The sequence below is a fragment of the Amblyraja radiata genome, chromosome 34 (genome assembly GCF_010909765.2).
Source record: "Amblyraja radiata isolate CabotCenter1 chromosome 34, sAmbRad1.1.pri, whole genome shotgun sequence".
NCBI classification, from domain to species: domain Eukaryota; kingdom Metazoa; phylum Chordata; class Chondrichthyes; order Rajiformes; family Rajidae; genus Amblyraja; species Amblyraja radiata.
The window spans coordinates 6,098,855-6,106,889 of NC_045989.1; the positions used below are offsets into that span (position 1 = coordinate 6,098,855).

Here is an 8,035-nt window from a genome sequence, read left to right on the forward strand (position 1 = left end):
GGGGGGGGAGGGGGGAGAGAGAGAGGGGGGGGAGAGGGAGGGAGAGGGGGAGAGAGAGAGGGGAGATGGGGGGAGAGAGGGGGGGAGAGAGGGGGGGAGAGAGAGGGGGTGAGAGTGGGGGTGAGAGGGGGGGGGAGAGAGGGGGGGGGGGGAGAGAGGGGGGGGGGAGAGGGGGGGAGAGAGGGGGGGGGGGGGGGGGGGGGGAAGAGGGGAGAGAGGGAGGGAGATAGGGTGAGAGAGAGGGAGAGAGGGAGGAGGGGGGGGGAGAGAAAGAGGGAGAGGGAGGGAGAGAGAGAGAAAGAGGGAGAGGGAGAGGGAGGGAGGGGAGAGAGGGAGAGAAAACGAGTACTACTGTTAATAGGAATTAAAGTATGTACAATGTTGGACTTTTGGATGTAATAATATTAAGGGAGCTTGTTTGTATGGAGGGGAGCTGTTCATAAGGTGGGTGTCTGTAACCCGGCGATCCACAACTGACCTTGCACATTCTATTTTCCAAATGGTTGAGGTCATTGAAAGTTCTGCTGCCTGGGTCCAATCTCTCGTCGAGTTGCTCAGTTCACCCAGCACCTGCGGGTTAGCCGAGTTACATCGACCCCTGGCTTGTAACATGTTCACCAATGTTTTCAAATCCCTTCACCCGTCCCTGTCCCGCTAGCTGTCTCCAGTCCTGCAGCCCTCCAAGATATCTGCACGCCTCCCAAGTCTGGGCTCTTGAAAACCATTACGTTTAATTTCTACGCCTTCAAACATCACGACCCTCAACTCTGGAGAGCCCATCACAAGCCCATCCACCTGCCGGCCCCTTCATTCTTCCTCTAAGAAACCACTAAAAACAAAGCTATTTGATGAAATAATTTGTTTGCCCGCACATTATATAATTGGCTTAACGTCAGATATTAGTTCCGTGATGCTCCCGGGAAGTGTGTGGCGTGAAACTTCATTAACCACGTGTGGGAAGGAACTGCAGGTGCCAGTTTAAACCGAAGAAAGGCACAACGTGCTGGAGTAACTCAGCGGGTCAGGCAGCATCTCTGGCTTGAATGAATGGGCGACTTTTCGAGTCTGAAGAAGAAGGGTCTCGACCACAAATGTCACCCATTCCTTCTCCAAAGATGTGCTGCCTGTTCCGTTGAGTTACTCCAGTTTTTAAAAATGTCAAACTTCATTAACCCGTTCAGTGCCCCCCCCCCCCCCCCCGCCGGGTATATACTCAAGTCATTGCTAATAGTGGGGCAAAAAACAACAACTTGGCAGTGAACAGGTTAAAGATATTTACATCGACTGATTAGCTGAATGCCAAACTTGAAACCAATTTAAGAGATGCATCGTTTGCTTTGTAAGATTCTCCCCAATACAGAAGTACCTGATATCATAAGTGATCTAAACTAGGTCGGATGCAATGCCATATTCGAAAAGAAAAAAACCCCATTCTCGCTAAATCAATAAAAAGGAAGAAACATTAAAAGCCAGCAAAACTCCTTCAAGCTCCCTGACAGACCCTAAATTGAATCATCGTCTTACACTAGTTCCAGCGGGGCAGTTAAAATCTCTCCGTAAAGGCTGTGGAGGAGGTGACCGATATCAGATGTGGTCTGTGATGAGTTTATTGATCTCACATTTGTTATCAAGCATCACAGAGCTATGAAAGGCACATTTGGGCAAGTGTGTACTTGCTCACGGTTCAGGGACTGGAAGTGTACATTAGCCCAGGACATGGTGAAACACAGGTAGACAAAAATGCTGGAGAAACTCAGCGGGCGCAGCAGCATCTATGGAGCGAAGGAAATAGGCAACGTTTCGGCCCGAAACCCTTGAAGGGTTTCGGCCCGAAACGTTGCCTATTTCCTTGAAGGGTTTCGAACCGAAACGTTGCCTATTTCCTTCGCTCCATAGATGCTGCTGCACCCGCTGAGTTTCTCCAGTATTTTTGTCTCCCTTCGATTTTCCAGCATCTGCAGTTCCTTCTTAAACAACATGGTGAAACACAGCTTGATTGCATTTGGAAACGAACCCTACTTATCTGAAGGGACTTTTTGAAAAGCCTGCACTCAATCTGTCCTTATTCACGGGCTGAAGGATATTTACTTGAGTATTCAAGATTCAAGTATCAAGAAAATTCATTGTCATGTGTCCCAGATAGGACAATGAGATTCTTGCTTTGCTTCAGCACAACAGAACATAGTAGGTATGAATACAGAACAGATCAGTGTGTCCATATGCCATTATAAGCATGATAAATTGATAATAAACCAACTAAAAGTAAATAGGGTTTGTTATAGGAGGAAAACGGAATTGCAAATGTTGGATTCTTGGGCAAACAAAAAACAATTGCTGGAGGAACATAGACAGACCACGTTTCGAGGCGGGACCCTTCCTCAGACGGAGGGGAAAGGACACGTATTCCTTTCCACAGAAACAGGCATCGACAAAGGTGAGTGTAAAAAAAATTGAGGTGAAATATTTTTTTTAAATTAATGCGTTCATGGCCATTGCTGGTAAGACTGGATTCACTGTCACCCACCCAAACTTGTCTTGCACTAAATGGTTTGCCGAGACATTTCAAAAGGCAATTAAGAGTTGACATGAAAACAGACACAAAAATGCTGGAGTAACTAACTCAGCTGGTCAGGCAGCATCTCTGGCGAAAATGAACGGGTGATGTTTCGGGTCGAGACCCTTCTTCAGACTGAGAGTCGGGGAGAGGGAAACGAGAGAGTGTGGACATATGAATGGGGAGAAGGCAGGCACGGGTTATTGATTGGGGATAATCAGCCATGATCACAATAAATGGCGGTGCTGGCTCGAAGGGCCGAATGGCCTCCCCCCTGCACCTATTTTCTATGTTTCTATGAATGGAAGATATGCAAAAAGTAATGATAATCTAAGGGAAGGTGGAGCCGGCAATGGTCCATTGATAACTATGGGGTGGGTGATAACGAGTTATACAGGCACTAAAACTCAACGGGATGCTGCTGATAGTTTTAAGGTGGAGGAGAGCAGGGGTAAGGACCCCACAAATGTACAGAAGCACACATACAAATGATTGCCCAGAACATTAAGAACACACACATCCACATTTGCCAAATAGAAATCCCTGAGCTCACCCCTGTAGAAACTGGTGAAGGATTGTACATATTTTTCCCCTTAGCGATAATAGTGATCCCCGTTCGGTTTTAATCTTGGCTAGTTCACAGCCTTAACTATTGATCGCGGCCATAAAAGGAGAAATATTCCCTCTGTCACCATTAAGGCGCTTATTTAAAAGGCTGAGCAATTGCAATTTCCTCATCATCCTTCATGCTATTCTATCCCACACGCCAGCTGATTTATAACGCATTTTACTTGCAGTCGTTTAGATTGCTTTCCCTTGAACTTTGTCTCGGTGGCCACCTCACAAAAAGTCCCTTCAGATCAGTAGCGTTCATTTCCACCGAGACCGACACTGTGTAGCAAGAGGGCGTGCACACAAATGGAAAGACTGATTTTTGTTTTTGTACAAAAAAATGTAAACTTAAGGTTTCCGTTTCTGCATTGGGTTCGGGGTTGGGGTATTTTTTCTGTGTAAAAATAAAAAATCCAGCCCTTCATTTTCCTGGCTTCGGCAATCCGTCCTTGCTCTGTATGTGGTCCAACGCTCAGATGAAAACTACTTTTGTTACTTGCTGTGAGTCTCGCTGGAGTGACATAGAGGCCAGTGTATTAGACTTAGAGAATGGTGAGACCAGAAGGGAAGCCAGGCGTCATCTGGTGGCTGAAACGCCGCGCACTAACTAACTGACTTACTAACTAACTCACGGTCGCTGAGGAAGGGGAAAATTTGAGTGTGTGATTCACCACTGATATCATTCACATTCATCGGTCACGGTGGCACAGCGGTAGAGTTGCTGCCTTGCGCCAGAGACCCGGGTTCGATCCCGACTACGGGTGCTGTCTGTACGGAGTTGGTACATTCTTCTCCCCGTGATCTGCGAGGGTTTTCTCCGAGATCTTCGGTTTCCTCCCACACAGATTGGCTTGATTAAAAATGTAAAAATTGTCCAAGTTGGCGATATGCAGATTACTGCCCTGCCGACTACACCATTCAGAATATTCAGAAGAAGATAATCAAAACGTGCACTTAAACATTGTGTTTAAGAAGGAACTGCAGATGCTGGAAAATCGAAGGTAGACAAAAATGCTGGAGAAACTCAGCGGGTGAGGCAGCATCTATGAAATAAAAATATTTCCTTCGCTCCATAGATGCTGCCTCGCCCGCTGAGTTTCTCCAGCATTTTTGGCTAACTTAAACATGGCTTATTATTTTCTAAGCGTGATAAATTAATAATAGATCAATTGAAAGTAAACCGATTTTGTTATTCTTTCTTTTTTTTTTAGTTTAGAGACACAGTCCCTTCAGCCCACCAAGTCCACACCGACCATCGATCACCCGTTCACACCAGTTCTATGTTATTCTACTGCACACTTGAGGGGCCAATTAACCGACACACCCGCACGTCTTTGGAGTGTGGGAGGAAACCGGAGCGCCCCGGGGAAACCCACGCGGTCACAGGGATGAACGTGCAAACTCCACACAGGCGGCGCCCGAGGTCAGGATCGAACCTGGGACCCTGGCGCTGTAAGCGCTGAAAGGCAGCAGCTCTGCCATTCATTTTCCCCTGACAGTTTAAAACATTGTTAAAACAACTTTCTCTTCCAACGGTGTTTAAAGTTCAACACTGAAGGCAAATTCAACATTGCAAGCTAAAATCATACACGGGTCTATCAAACCGCCACACACAGCATTCATCTCATCCGGCAATATTTGAACATCTGTCTGAGAACAGAGATCTTTAGGTTGCTGCAGAGTGCACAGTGCGCCTAACACTGCCTCCACTGTGTCCTCCGTGTTTGTACAGGAATGTCAGACTCTCCTGACTAGCCAACATTATCAATCTATTTCTTCCTCTCTGCATCGTTCCAAACATGAAAGTATCAGACCATGGAAACAATAATCATGCCAGGGCCGTTTAAATACTGCATTGATTGTTATCAGACATCCTGAAGTTAGTCACCGAGTGTCAAACAGCATCTTAAGTTGTCCGTAACACAATCCAACGACTAAACGACTTGCTTTACAACCCGCGCGGTTCGAGGGTTCAATATTAAGTAGAACAGATTAATTAGCTTTTCTCTGGCATAATCGTTATTACATTCTCTCTCACACACACACACACACACACACACACACACACACACACACACACACACACACACACACATACACACACACATCTGGAACAGAAGCATTTCAACATCCAGTGAAATATCTAGCACATGCTGTTTTCGAAAAGCCTCTATCGTTAGGACATTGTTTGCTTTTCTTCAATCTCGCCCGCGCTCAAAAGGCTAGTTACCTTGAACAATTCAGTGCTGTTGTCGAGAAATGTGAAAAGTACCATACACCTTGCAGAGAGACTAACTTCGTTTTAAAATCTTGGATCCCGGAGCTGGTGGACACTCTCCTCGGTTCGTTCCTTCCGTCCGTGTTTTTTTTTTTGGTTGGTGTGTGTTTTTCCTTTTTTGTGTTTTTTGTTGGGGGGTTTTTCCGCTTGTCCTTCTGATGGGTTATCCGTGTCCTGGCAGACAGGATCCTTGAGAGAGGCAGAGAGGGAGACAGCGCAGACTTCTCCAAGCCTAGATCAGGAGCCACACAGAATGGGCAGAGGCTGAGAACTGGGATGCAAAAAGGCTCCTCCTTAGCAGCCTCTGGGTATCTTCCCCCCTGTGCTTCGAAATGACCAAATTAGTCGTGGATCCGCCTCCGTGGGTCGCCGGCTGGGGTCCAGGGGGTGGCAGCTGTAGATCAGAGCCTGGAGGTGGGACACACTGAATCACAGAGTAGGTGGGGTAGAAGGGGTGGCAACATCTTCTTCAGAATACCACAAGGCGAGCACACAGTCCAACATCCACTGTGACTAATGCATGAACGTGACTGCCTTAACTCTCCACCTGAACAAATATAGTTTTAAAGTGATTGTCACCTTTTCCTACCCGATTGGAAAAAACCCGGAATCAAAATCTTCGGTGAAGTACACATTCGTTATTTAGGAAGGGGTAGGACAATAATTCACGCTCATTGTGTGGGAGGGGGAGAGGGGGGGAGGGGGGGGGGGGGGGGGGGGGGGGGTGGAGAGAATTTCAGCAGCAGGTTTTTTGTCACCTGGCACTTTGATCTTTGAAACAGAACTTTGAACAACTGCAGACCATTGAGAAGAGTCGTTTGTTTCTGGGAGCAAGGAGTGTGTGGGGGGTGTGGAGAGGGAGGGGGGGTATGAGGTGGGGGAGCGAGGGGCAGGCATTGCCAAAGGATGGGAGGTGAGGTGATGAAGTAAAGAGGCTGGCAGAAGGCGAGGGGGGGGAAGGAGGTGAGAAAGGAAAACTCAGGGGACCATGACGAAATGTGTGGGGAGGAACTGCAGATGCTGGTTTACACCGAAGGTCGACACAGAATGCTGGAGTAACTCAGCCGGACATGTAGCCCATCTCTGGAGAGAAGGAATGAGTGACATTTTGGATCAGCTGAAGAAGGGTCTGATTCGAAAAATCAGCCATTCCTTCTATCCAGAGATTCTGCTTTTCCCAGTCTGGGCTTATACTGTACTGTACATGTACTGTACTAAGTTCCCCTGTACTGTACTAATGTGTAGGAAGGAACTACAGATGTTGGTTTAAACCGAAGATAGACACAGAATGCTGGAGTAACTGCGGGACAGGCAGCATCTCTGGAGAGAAGGAGAGTTAGATAGAGCTCTAGGGGCTAGTGGAATCAGGGGATGTGGGGAGAAGGCAGGCACGAGTTATTGATTGGGGACGATCAGCCATGATCGCAATGAATGGCGGTGCTGGTTCGAAGGGCTGAATGGCCTCCTCCTGCACCTATTTTCTGTCACAGTCTGCCCTCTCCTCATTCTCATCCAATTCACCTCCCAGTACTTTTCCCTCCTTCTCTTCGCCTGCCACTCCCCTCTCATCAGCCCAACTCTCCTCACCTGTTGCATTCAGTTGCCTCTGATCATCAATTAACCCGGTATATAGACTCTCCTCACCATTCACCAAGTGCCAGATTGTTCTCAGCATTCATGCAAGACTCTCCAGCGATTTCCCGACTGCCTACACGGATTCTAACCTGCCTGCCCCTCTTCGGAACCCTCGCTCATTCCTGAGCCTCTGTGTGAGTACGGTGTACCCATTCCTGTGTTACTACTCTGTGTTACAGTATCGTAATAAAGTTCATTACCAACTATACCTGCCTGATTCTGTGCTGCTATTGGGTCCAAGCTATACCCGTTACAGTACAATCTGGCCAACAATGGACTCAGCGCACACAACGTCTCCGTCAAACCGCTTCGAGAGGATTGAGCACACGCTCCTGCAGCACGAAGCTATGCTCACTGCCTCCAACTCCGAGGTTCGACAGGCTGTGTCAAGCCAGGAGCAAGCATTGGTTGCACTAGCCACCCAGGTCCAACAGCTGACGACCACCCTCGCCCAGGCTACACCCCATGCTTCGCCTCCGGCTCCGACAGCACCAGCTCCCGGTCCGCCAGGACCATCACCTGAGCCCCGGGTGGGAACCCCGGAGTGCTACGCTGGAGACCCGGAGGGCTGCAACCTATTCATCACAAACTGTTCCATTCTCTTCGCCCTGCAGCCCTACACCTTCGCCCAGGAAACGACGAGAGTGGCGTTTACCATTAATCACCTGACTGGCAGAGCTCGGCTGTGGGGAACGGTGAATGGGAGCGACGCACGCCGGCTTGCTCCTCTTTCCAGGCCTTCGCCGCGGAGCTTCACAAGGTGATCGGTGAGGTTTCGATGGGTCCGGACGCTGCGGGAGGTCTGCTGGGGTTGAGCCAGGGGAACCAGAGCGTCGCTGACTTCGCCATCAACTTTCGCACCAGGGCCCGTCAGAGTGATTGGAACGCCCCGGCCCAGTGTGACGCTTTCTTGCTGGGCTTGAATGACTATATCAAGGATGAGTTGGTGTCCCAAG

The 8,035-nt window shown here is 48.6% G+C and overlaps 1 protein-coding gene across 4 annotated transcripts in view; it reads right to left on the reverse strand.

Annotated features, from left to right (window-relative positions):
- Positions 1-5,763, reverse strand: part of acan (aggrecan) — a 100,057-nt gene extending 94,294 nt beyond the window's left edge. For 3 of the 4 annotated variants that reach the window (XM_033050486.1, XM_033050484.1, XM_033050483.1), the window contains exon 1: positions 5,397-5,763. The gene's annotated coding sequence lies outside the window, so the exon portion shown is untranslated. The remainder of the gene's footprint in view (positions 1-5,396) is intronic. The other variant, XM_033050485.1, reaches the window with a different exon arrangement.
- Between the last annotated feature and the right edge of the window lie 2,272 nt (positions 5,764-8,035).